Source organism: Lytechinus variegatus, chromosome 10 (assembly GCF_018143015.1).
Source record: "Lytechinus variegatus isolate NC3 chromosome 10, Lvar_3.0, whole genome shotgun sequence".
Lineage (NCBI taxonomy): Eukaryota > Metazoa > Echinodermata > Echinoidea > Temnopleuroida > Toxopneustidae > Lytechinus > Lytechinus variegatus.
In genome coordinates this window covers 20,081,058-20,094,687 of record NC_054749.1, presented here as the reverse complement: position 1 = coordinate 20,094,687, position 13,630 = coordinate 20,081,058, and the positions used below count along the sequence as shown (strand labels likewise).

General features: G+C 34.0%; 1 pseudogene; it reads left to right on the top strand.

The window, feature by feature from the left end:
• The first annotated feature begins 3,792 nt into the window (after window positions 1-3,792).
• On the top strand, window positions 3,793-8,115 carry LOC121423176 (annotated as a pseudogene).
• Window positions 8,116-13,630: the final 5,515 nt, after the last annotated feature.

The following is a 13,630-nucleotide window of genomic DNA, read 5'->3' as shown; positions in this document are numbered from 1 at the left end:
TTGCCATGGTTTTTCATGAGTCCACTGATTAAGGAGTGGACTTATTAATTCAAAACAGTGGACTCATTAATAAAATAGCATGGATAACCACGGCAACAGGCGTCAATTTGGCGTACTGTGACAAAGGTACGCGTCAGCATTGGACATTTTTTTTAATATACGTGGAAAATGAGCATAATTCAAATTCAAATTCATTCAAATCAGCATTAACCATGGGTTTAACCAATGGTTTTAAAACCACCTTTGTGAATTTGGGCCATCATGTTAAAACATAAATTTTGGGATTTGAGCTTCCTTTCTTCAACATGTACAAATATTTCTATTAGAAATCGTGATTTATGTACTTAAACTTTTACTTGCATTCATCCATGATGTTATAGCATAGTGGCGTCTGAACACCAAAAATTGGAGGGTAATTATTAGATTTTAGAAGAAAAAAATACTGACACAATTTTCTAAATCAAATCTACTTGGAACTTCATATACAAATAAATCATTGCCAACATAAACCATGTTGTACACTGTTAGTATGTAGTACTGAATTGTGAAAGTCCAGCTTATACAAAGATACTTTTAGTGATATATTATTCATTATTATTATATTATTATTATCATTCATTGTCATTCATTATTATATTATTCACTCAGTGCCTATATATCCCTGCGCTGAAATTGCTCCCTGTTTAAACATCTGGATCCCATTTCATAAAGACTTCTTACTGATTTATATAACACATTTTATATCAGCCAATCAATTTGAATAATATCAGTAGCTTTTAACTGTTCCTGCAAAATTGTTATTTTTAACAAGGTTTATGAAACAGGGCCATAGATGTCGGGTAAGAGCTGAAATCACACCCCTTCCAATTCAAACATCTCATACATTGATGAGGATTGCTTTTGAACATATCAATCTTCAATTTTTTTTAATTGTTGCATTATTGCCATTTTGCCCCCCCCCCCCCGCACAAAGGGCACGCCCCATAAGATAGGCCATTGTATTGATTACATATATATGCATGTAGCAGATAAGGATAATCATAAGGATACTGACATCTAGTCATATTCAAAGCATTCTTTCCTGTCATTTTTATTTAAAATGCTATGTTATATTTTCCTGTATTTCATTAAAAATATATTTGTATATGAATGATGATTATAATTATATATACCGTACCAAAGAAAAGGATTCAAAATAAAACAATACAAGCATATAATTTGTAACAAACAACATATTTTGCTTTAATAATTATGAAAGAACCATTGAATGATAGAAAATAACTGGAAGCAAATGAATAATCAAAACTGAAAATTGTTTTTTATTAATTGAATTTATCATGCTTATTTAATTTGTGTATACTGAATGAATGCTCTCAACTTTACATAACCTGAACTCACCGTCAAGTTATGTTTGTTGAAGTCAATGACAATCGACCACCATGTCTCATTTTCATTGCTACTTTGCAACCCATTCCTGGAATTAATACATGTTGCTTGTCAGCTATTCCATAAATCTATATGTAGTAGATGTATTGACTTTAGCTTACTGAGTTTAAGAAATGCGATTGATATTTATGTCTTGTTTGATTCTATCATGCTAGAAGAGAAAGCTATTGAAAATAAAGAATAGTATAAAAGAGTGGAATTGTACAATGTTGTGTTATTTCCAACCCCATATGATTTCAAGTTCATAGATAACATTTTTGTGTTTTTAACGTTGATTTGATTCATAATATTATATAGATGTATGTAATAATGTATAATAGTTATGAAATACCCATCTGAAAGTGTCAACTGCAATGAAATGTTGTTTTTTTAACTGATCTGATGTCTTTAAAAAAGAATGTTATTGATTTCAGCAGTTGGTTTTTTTTTGGTAATGGCTGTTTCAAGTTCCCTGAAAATGTTTCTGCATTTTACATTCCAAGAATGATGTAAAATATAAAAATAATGATAATAATATTAATGATCTTAATGATATTGAAAATAATAATAATAATGATGATGATAATAATATTGATAATTATAGTAGTAGTAGTTCTAGTAGTAGTAGTAGTAGTAGTAGTAGTAGTACGTAGTAGTAGTAGTAGTAGTAGCAGTATGGTAGTGGTAGTAGTACAGTAGCCCGGAGTAGTAGTAGTAGTAGTAGTAGTAGTAGTAGAAGAGGTAATAGTAATAACAATAATAACTACAATAATAATAAAATGAAAACACCACAGAGGGGTAAGAGTAACATTTACTGAAAATCTCATCTAAATATTAACCAGGTGTTAAGTGAATTTTTGAAAGCGCTAAGACAAGGGTGTTATGGATGTATGGTTATTCCATAGGATGGCCTAGCATGATGAGATACTCGATATCCCATTATGAGGTTCTGGTATATAGCGAGATGAGCACTTTATCACTAAAATATCCAATGGTATCTTCCTTCTTTTTTCCTCTTTTTATTTTAACCTTCCCTAGATTTCCTCATGTTTTGATCAAAGGGAAAGTCCTAAGAATTCACTCTAAGTTCACTTGATCATAAGAACAGGAAAAATAAATTCAGTTGAAAGTGATCTAGTGAAAAATGTGATATGATTTTGACAAGTAATAATGAAGATCACTTCTTTTCTTTAATCTTCAGCAATTAGATTATAAGGGTTAATAATAACATGGAATTGCATGGCCCTCTGGTATACAGAGCAGTAGAATTGATTAAGTGACTGTACCATGGGTAAGACATTATCATTGACATTATTATTGTTATTATGATTATCAATTATTACTAATTATTATTAACAATTATCATTATTGTTTTTGTTATTATATTGCTGTTGCTATCATTTTGATATTGTTATTGTTATTATTAGTAGTAGAGGTAGTAGTAGTAGTAGTAGTAGTAGTAGTAGTAGTAGTAGTAGTAGTAGTAGTAGTAGTAGTAGTAGTAGTAGTAGTAGTAGTAGTAGTAGTAGTAGTAGTAGTAGTAGTAGTAGTAGTAGTAGTAGTAGTAGTAGTAGTAGTAGTAGTAGTAGTAGTAGTAGTAGTAGTAGTAGTAGTAGTAGTAGTAGTAGTAGTAGTAGTAGTAGTAGTAGTAGTAGTAGTAGTAGTAGTAGTAGTAGTAGTAGTAGTAGTAGTAGTAGTAGTAGTAGTAGTAGTAGTAGTAGTAGTAGTAGTAGTAGAAGTAGTAGTAGTAGTAGTAGTAGTGGGAGTAGTAGTATAGTAGTAGTAGTAGTAGTAGTAGTAGTAGTAGTAGTAGTAGTAGTAGTAGTAGTAGTAGTAGTAGTAGTAGTAGTAGTAGTAGTAGTAGTAGTAGTAGTGGGAGTAGGGCGTAGTAGTAGTAGTAGTGATGGTGGTGGGAGTAGTAGTAGTTGTAGTAGTAAAGTAGTAGTAGTAGTAGTAGTAGTAGTAGTCCATTTTCCACACAAGTTGAATGAATTGAGAGAACTTATTATATAGAAACATAAATAAACATATAACGCTGCAAGAAAAGTTTACTAAAATCGGATTAAAAAAGAGAAGAAAGTAATGGCATTCTTACGTTTGACTTTTATTCCCTAATGCCATGGTCACATTTGTTCTACGGCGGCCGTACGGCGAGTCGAATACAGCCGTTTCAACATATTTTGTCCAACTACATATAGGTGGTTTGAATCAAAATTGATAAAACGGCTGTTTTCGACTCGCCGTACGGCCTCCGTAGAACAAATGTGACCAAGACTTTAGAAGCTTCCCAGCCAGGGACGCGTCCGTCGAATAATTATTACGTCACGTCTAGTCGATCGGGGATTCCCCGAATTGGGAACGATGCTGCGCAATTAAACATTAACGCGACAAATCTGTAATAGAATTCACGATAATCCACAGGATATACCAGCCAAAACCTAAGCTAATGTAGAAAGGAGTTTCTACCCCCAACGTGGTCAGATAGACTGCTGCAAACTTGATTTGATATTCAGAACTCACTTCCGTGAAAATGGGTAGTATCTTTTCAAAGACAAATGCAACTAACAAGGAGGAAACGCGTCTTCTTAAGGTAAGTTGACTGTAGATCTTATTCATCTTGCCAATCATCATCGTCATCCGTTAAAGTACAATCATGATCGAGATCTGATTTGTTATTATTGTTGTTGTCGATATAAAGGTTACCACAACCACCTACCATTTACAACGTGCTGAATTGATGTTGGAAACATGGCGTACACCACCACATAACACAGAACGCGTTACGGATGTCTTTAAAGGGGAAGTTCAAGCTGACAGAAAGATTATAGTAAAACAGGTCCCTGCTGGGTCATTTTTTTTTTACTGGGGGTGCTGATGTAGACTTGACAACCAAAAAAAGGAGGGTCACTACACGATAATGGTGATACTGATCCCGAGAAATTTGACAAGCAAAAAAAAGGGGGGGGGGCTTTGATCACTACGAAATGGAGACGTTATTCAGGTCCCTAGAAATTTAAACGCAAAAAATAATAATAGAATTAATAAAAGGGTTTCCTTCCTTTCAAAATATAGGCCATTTTGCTTACATTTATCCAATCTTTAACACCTACCCGATCCAGGGGGTGCTGCATATGGAGAATACACGCAGCGCCCCTAGAGAAAATAATGGGGCCGTAGTGCTTCAGCTCCCCCGCTTCCCAGGGACATATGTAAAATAGCAGAATTTTTTTATTATGGTGAAGGGGGTTGCGGACGTCATATGCAAGCAGCTTCCCGAATCTTGAATTTAAAAAAAAATCGATGAAATGTCATTTTCTAAAAAAATTGAATTTTTTTATTGTATCTATAGTATAATTACAAATTATTTTGCATCCGCTCCTGAAAGAAATATTTTGTCATCATGAGCCATTAAAAAAATGAAATTTATGCATTTATATATATTACATAATATAAGGAGCATGCAGCTGCTCGTATATGAGGTGAAATAAAGAACTTCAATTTCTAATAAATTTCTTATTATCCCTAAATGGATTTTCCTCAAACCTTTACCAATATTTATTTTGTTATTATTTTTTCTGTATTTTAAAACAAAAGTTTCGTCAGGTTGTTTTTCCCTTTAATGCGCTAATTATGCGTCATTTATCAATCCTAATTATCTCTTAATATATACATGATATATATAGATAGATATATGAGAATTTATACAACAGCTTTGGCAACTCTTGCATTTAAATACATGTATGGGCAGACAGCTCTGAGGAACCTTGATTTAAGCTATACGCCTATACATGTATACCATTCTCTTCATTCATTCCTTTCACAACATATTTGAATACAAGTGTTGCCAAAGCAGTTGTACATAATTAATTTTTCACATTTATATACCGTTTCTTTCAAAAATGATTGAAATGTTGCTATATATAAGGTATAATAAAAACAATTTTCATTTTTTGAGAACATGATATTTCTTTATTTTTTTACTTCATGATATATGGGGAAACCTTTCGCATATGATCTCATGAATAAAGAATTTTTTAAAACTTTTCTAATACTAGATGGATTTTCCTCAAACCTTCAAACAGATATTTTTTATACAATTTTCTGCCTCTTTAGCAATATTATTTTCGTCAGGGTGAACTTCCCCTGTAATAATGTACGCTTTTAATTTGATGTGTTTAGAAATGAAGCAATGAATTCTTTTTTTCTCGAATCAGGGTGCACCTATAGTTGTCATCTGTAGCAGCTCTGGAGAAGAGAGCATCACGGGTATCAAGCGATATATCAACGAAAACATGGCAAGTCACCTTAAATCAGCAAGATTGGTGTTCAAACTTCTGCCATTCAACGAGAAAGACATGAAGGAATTTAATTTCCATGGTATTGAGGCGTTGATTCTCTGTCACTCTGTGGAAATCAGGGGGCCCTTTATCATCCATCTATGACAAATTCTTGAAGAAGGCTAAAGATTGTTTAGGTATAAAAGTTCAGTTTTGTAATTGTTCAAACATGAATACAGTTTATGATCATGACTCTACTCTTAGTTTCATTTTTTCCCGTTCAATATAGTACATTTAGATACGAGACGAGTGATTACACGCATTCTTCACCACCCCCATGCGGGTGGTGAAGAATGCGTGAAGAAAGCAAAGGCGAATCCAGCTTTCGCTAATCATAGGTGGTCGAAAAAAATATTTTCATCCAAATTTTCCCAATTAAGATGCGTGCCTAAAGAACAATAAATGCGAGCGTACATGAGCTAATTTTTTTTAATATATGAAAACGAACCTGTTAAGGACTGCATACAGTTTGAGAGCTGAAAATCTTTTTAGATTTGTACCTAGAAATGGGAAATTCTGTACACTTTTTTATTGTGAAAATGATGGATATATCAAAATGAATGATGCGAGCGGCAAAGTGCGATCAGAAATGTTTCTATATTCCGATGTAAAAACTGGATATATTTTACCACGTCACTTTTTTTAATAAAAAATAAGCTGTGTATCCCAGTAAACTGTTAATGCGAGCGCGAAGCGCGAGCAGATTTTTTTCATATAGGCCCATAATGATACAATAGGGTCAACTTTAATAATAATATGAACATTTGTAATGCGCCGGTATCCATCATAGAAATACGCTCATGGCGCAATTTTATCAACTTTATTTTTCTGTTTTTCTTTCCTGTTTTCTGGTTTGGTATTTTGCTATTTCTTCTAATTTTCTATTTTGTTTGGAGGGGGTAGTCTTATCACCCCTAGATCCACTTATGCATAAGTTTGATAAGTATCGAATAGGATGTGACGAGGGTACGAGGCCATATTCATTTGTGTTATTTTCCCAGGCCAAGTCGAACATTGCCACATTGTGTCTTGTATGAAACAAAAATACATTATTTTCTTTATTACTTATTAATTTAATTAATAATTAACAAATTCTAAAGAATGTAGATAAGAAAGATATTAATCTCGAGGTCGATGTATGCAAGTTCGGGTAATGAGTGAACGATCTGATAATATTTAACTACCTATAATATCCATTCTGTCGTTTTGTTTTGTTCTTTCATATCTATCATAGGGAAGAAAAAAGTAGCTGCCATCGTGCACGACTATAAAATTCCATTGGAAGCACATGAAAGTTATGACAATAAAAATAAGTCCAATTTCAAAATGGCGTCGTTGGTTCTATCCCTTAGTCAAAGGTCTGGAGATGCTGGCGAAATTCAGATGACTGAGGAACAGGAGGACAGGTTCATACTCTTCTTCAAGTTGGCAGTTCAGGCACTTCCTTATCACAAGAAGATTTCTCGGGCCTTTTACAGATTTTTCTACGGTGTGATCTGTCAGTAAAAGTCAAAAGTGACACACCATGCACACGGGGAGCGTTTCACGAAAGGAATTGTCGGACATTTTATTCGACAGTTACCATAGAAACAGTGCTTCTCAGTCAATCAAATTAAAGTAAAGTTGTCAGATCGGACAGCTTGTCGGACAAAAAATGTTGATGAAACGCTCCCAAAACTATCTTAAGCCGTCACTTGCCAGAAAAATGAAGGATAAAGATTTCCCCATTGGTCACATTTTAACTTTCTAATCATTCTACCTCCATGCCCTAATCTTCCTATAAGACATGGGCGGATTCAGGATTTAGGAGGAGGTTCTTTTTACATCCCATTTCTTTTTTAATATTCCGTAAAATCTGACGCTTGACTTGAATGATATTTCACTCGATCTGGATGGAATAGAGCTGGTAAAAAGAAACCCAACAGTATATGCATGTGTTATAATAACTTTATAACTTTGTTGTCAGTATTTTTATACGCCAGTGAAATGAGTGGCAACATATTTTTTTTCAGACCCTCTTCCTGTGCTATCATTAACGGTATACATCATTAATTTTTTCATTGTAATAATTATGTTAACAATCGAGTCCTTCAGTGTGGATATTTTTGGTATTTAGAAGTGTCAAATTCATCTTGTAACTCCGGTTGTGTGTTTGTTTGTTTACTTTGATCATAATCTTTCCCGCTCCGTTTTAATAGCTTTATGAGTCTTTCCTTAGAAATAAAAGTGCAGTTTGATTGAATATACAGAGGTCCGTAATTTAAAGGAGGCGTTAAAATTTCCTATCCAAAATCTGAATAAAGATTCTGTACATAATAACCTCTCATTCGGTTTTATAGAGTTGTGAGCAGAATTTGATAAACAGTTTAAAGGAGAATGAAACCATTGGAACAAGATAGCTTGTGTGAAAAAAGAAAAATCAAAGAAACAGATCAACAAAACTTTGAGAAAAATCGGACAAATAATGAGAAAGTTATGAGCATTTGAATATTGCGATCACTAATGCTATGGAGATAGCAAATTGGCAATGCGACAAAGATGTGTGAAGTCACTGATGAACAGCTCTCCCCATTACTTAAGTATAATTATATTTCACTTGAATTGCCTCTTTTATCACATCTATCCATAGATCATGTGTTCTTTCTACATGAGGGCACGTATAATACATATTTTTTAAGAATACATCATGGATAAAGAGTTTGCATCATCATAAGAAAAAGCAAAAAGAGATATTTTAAGGGTATTTTATAGTCCACCAAAGGGAAAGTTGTTCATCAGTGACATCACACATCCTTGTCGCATTGATTGCAATATTCAAATACTCATAACTTTCTCATTATTTGTCCGATTTTTCTCAAACTTTTTTTATTCTTATTCTTTGATTTTTCTGCTTCTACACAAGCCTATTTGTTCCAAAGGTTTCATTCCCCTTTAATATCTTTTATTTTACACTGTAACACCTTTATTGAATAGGTTCCTATTCAAAATGATTAGTGTGTTTCGGAGAGTATACAAGCTTATAATCCTTTTCGTATTGACCCCATGTCGTTATATTTTTGGTGTAGTTTTTAAAAGGCACGTTTCATCATTTGTTTTAGTTGGATGATTGTCACATACTGTGTAACCATGATCATAAGGCCTATATAACCTATAACCACGGATAAATTTCACACGCCCACTTTAAAAAAAAGTGAACCCCGGCCCTGTAAACCCCCTTGCAATTTTAAACAGTTACACTCCGGTATAAACATTTTTTTTTTCAGAATGTTGAGTATCAATGTTTTTTCTTTCTGCAACATTTTGATCAAATAATCCTGTTTTGTAGGCCATTCGCTTAAGCCATTATTGCACAAACTAAAATAATTTTTTAAAATGATTTAGTATATGTGCATGTTTGTAAATAGCATTTTTGTACTCGCGTGTTCTGATCAAGTTTGGAGTATATACATACAGTGCGTCCCAGAATAAACGAAACCGAGATTTAGCGATCATTTATCATTACTTGATCATACATAAAATAGACAAATGACCTTCCAATTTAAAGCTTAGAATCTCTTCTTTCATCTGATATTACTTCGATTATTTTTTATTCACGCATGAGTGAGCAAATATAATTTGAAGAAAGGATATCAAAAACTCATTTTTTGGGGGGTATCTGGGTTTCAAAAAGAAAACCACATTTTTGAAAACTTCAATATCTCCTCTTTAATTTGATACCTAAATTACAGAAAATGATCATGAAATAACAAAGTTCTGGTCATTTGAAATAAGGCTTGAATTTCAATAATTTTATAAAATGAAGAGGTTCTCCAGGCTGGCTTTCAAACTCACTCGACACTCTGCTTTGTTGACGATCAGCCATGCATTAAATCTTTTGTTCACCATGCGAAAGCTTCTGTGGGAAACCGGTGAAAACACGTTTATCTCATGAAATTATGGAAATACAAGCCTTATTTCAAATGACCAGAACTTTTTTATTTCTTGACCATTTTCTGTAATTTAGGTACCAAATTAAAGAGCGGATATTGAACTTTTCAGAAATGTGATTTTCTTTTTGAAACCCAGATACCCCCCGCCAAATGAGTTTTTGGTATCCTTTCTTCAAATTGTTTTTGCTCACTCATGCGTGAATGAGAAATAATCTAAGTAATATCAGATGAAAGAGGAGATTCTGAGCTTTAAATTGGTAGGTCATTTGTCTATTTTATGTATGATTAAGTAATGATAAATGATCGCTAAATCTCGGTTTCGTTTATTCTGGGACGCACTGTATAGTGGCATAGCTTTGCTAATGATTGCCTATAGATTTTATATAATTGCCAACTCGTCCACTCACCACATAGTCTATACCTTCATTTAGTATGCCATTCCGTCCATCAACATTTCGTCTATACAACCATTTGGTCCAATCATCACTTCGTCTAATCACCATTTCGTCTAATTACCAGTTAGCTTTTGACCATTTCGTCTCATATTCAGTTGGTCTCATATTCGTTGTCTAATTAGACCAAATGGTTATGGACAAAATGTTTATTGGACCAACTGTTCATGGCAATTAGACCATGTGGATATTGGAGGAAATGATGATAGACCAATCCCAAATGATAGCAGACGAGTAGGCAATTGGACGAATTGGCATTGGACCAAATGAAAATAAATATATATACCAACGATATCGATGATTGCATGCGTTGGGGTTTGCAGTCCTATTCCGATCCTAGTCTACAAATGTAGACCCACATCTGCAGTGTGTGTACCTCAGCTGATTCAACGAGTCTGCATAGCAGACTAGGTCTGAAATGGCTCGCTTCGCTCACCCTTTCAGGCTGGTTTGCTTCGCAAACCAGTAGCAGATCCCACCTCACGAGCCATTCAGAGTCTGCATAGCAGACTATTCCGATCCTACCTCGACCCGCCCCCACCACCACTATACCTATTTTATAATTTCATAAAACGGGATTTCATGCTTAAAAGATTAGCTTGTAGATTACAGCCCCCCTCCCCATCCCTCTCATCCCCAATGTTCATTTGCGTTTGTAAATTATGATGTAAATATTAGGTTCTAAGATCCTTTATTAGATAACTGAAATACAGAAATACAAAACAATAAGATATCATTGTAAAAAAATAAGACCAGAAATCAAACATGTTAACAATATGTAAATGATTTATGATGTGAATAAAGCACGTGTGCATATTATAAAAGTTGTTATAGTTATTAAATAGGCCTGAACTGCATTATACTGGTAATCACGGCATTATTTTCGATTTACTACTGTCTAAAATACTGTATAGCCAACATCGAAATGAAGTTCCTGGTGCTCATATTACAGTGTCTTTTAAAATAAAATGTGTTTCCCTATACAGTGCGTCCCAGAATAAACGAAACCGAGATTTAGCGATCATTTATCATTACTTAATCATAAATAAAATAGACAAATGACCTACCAATTTAAAGCTTAGAATCTCCTCTTTCATCTGATATTACATTGTTTCTCATTCACGCATGAGTGAGCAAATACAATTTGAAGAAAGGATATCAAAAACTCATTTGGCGGGGGGTATCTGGGTTTCAAAAAGAAAACCACATTTTTGAAAAGTTCAATATCTCCTCTTTAATTTGATACCTAAATTACAGAAAATGGTCAAGAAATAAGAAAGTTCTGGTCGTTTGAAATAAGGCTTGAATTTCAATAATTTCATAAAATGAAGAGGTTCTCCAGGCTGGCTTTCAAACTCACTCGACACTCCGTTTTGTTGACGATCAGCCATGCATTGAATCTTTTGTTCACCATGTGAAAGCTTCTGTGGGAAACCGGTGAAAACACGTTTATCTCATGAAATTATGGAAATGCAAGCCTTATTTCAAATGACCAGAACTTTTTTATTTCTTGACCATTTTCTGTAATTGAGGTACCAAATTAAAGAGCAGATATTGAACTTTTCAGAAATGTGGTTTTCCTTTTGAAACCCAGATACCCCCCGCCAAATGAGATTTTGGTATCCTTTCTTCACACTGTTTTTGCTCACTCATGCGTGAATAAGAAATAAACTAATTAATATCAGATGAAAGGGGAGATTCTAAGCTTTAAATTGGTAGGTCATTTGTCTATTTCATTTATGATTAAGTAATGATAAATGATCGCTAAATCTCGGTTTCGTTTATTCTGGGACGCACTGTATAGAGTTCCTGGTTTTGTTGCTCTTTAACTTGAACAGGAACTAAACTTTGATGATTTGGGAAAACAAAATAATGAACTCGTTTGTTGTATTTTCCCTTATTTTCTCGGGGTATCCACTATAAGCGTTGCTTTTGTGTGACTTTTTTTATAATACGTTTTAAAAAATGTATATTGTGTCAAGCAGCTGTATATAAATAAATAAAAGCATTTTGCTTGTACACCTACAAATGATATTCTATGTCTCTAGATTTGTTGTTATGTTAGATATTCGTCGTATTATGCAAAGTCAAAATTGCATTGTTGCCCCCCCCCCTGCCGATGGTTGGCGATGAAATAAAACCCCTTTTATGAATTCTATCACCATGGTGCTCGACATGTTTCTGAGGTAGTTTTTCATAAAACATTCCTTTCTTTTTCTTTCTTGATCTCTGTTGTTTTAAAACCGTAATAATCGGTTTATTCAATTAAAAAACATGCGAGTCAAGTTTAGTTTGTGTTCCCTCCATCAAACAAACTGACGCCAACCCTGAAGTCTTCATTTGATAAAAAAAATAATGAACCCTTTAGCAATTATAATAATAATAATACCAACATGCTTATATATAGCGCATATCACTGCCAAATGCGTCTAGTATGCGCTTAATTGGATATTATTACACTGGCTCTACCCCGCAGCCTTTTTAAAGCGCGGAATAAATTCCTGCCAGGTATCCATTTACCTCACCTGGGTCGAGTGCAGCACAGTGTGGATAAATTTCTTGCCGAAGGAAATTACACCATGGCTGGGATTCGAACCCACGACCCTCTGTTTCATGAGTCCGAAGACTAATATTCCACTGGGCCACAACGCTCACATTATGACTCTATAGCCCAGCGCACGCCATTTATTTATTTACTTCATTTATTTATTTATGTATTTATTATCTATTCATTTATTCATCTATTTAGACAGGTTTGGACCAAAACACTGCTTTTCGAATGAGCCATGTACATATTACAATCATGCTGCACAGATGAACAATGAAAGTAAATAAAAGAGAATTCAGCAAAAGAAAATCTACATGCTATATGTAAAAGAAATGAAATTGGGAATCATATAAACTATGCATCATGGACAGAGAGATCGAAATTAGCCATCATAATAAAATCGATTATGTCAATGATTTGAAAAAGTATGAAATAAACTATGCGATCCGATGCGACGCGATTTTTTTTTAATAAATCGCATTTTGCATTGTCATGAATGTCCAAAAGTAGAATACTTTCATGAGAAGTTCTTCAGAATAGTAATTAGGAATAACAATATCACAATTTTGCTTTGCGGCAACCCATGTGAACGGAGTAAAGACCAAATCTGCTTCAAGTCGCAGCCAATGACGACGTCATTACGATTTGGAATTGCATTTTCTTTTGTTTTTAAAGGGAGGCTCAAATTTTCAGTTCAAAATGGAAATCAAACTGGTCCCGAGAAAATTGAAAAGCAAAAAAAAAGGGGGGGGGGGTTCACTACAAAATGAAGGTAATTTAGGATATTTTTACACCGTCCGCCTTCTAGATTACCTGGGGGTGCCATCTATGGCCCAATACACGCAACACTCCCCCCCCCCCAATTTTTTTTGAAGCTCCCCGCTTCCATGTCCGACAGTATAGTATTAAAAGTAAATTAATCATCATGACAAAGATCAT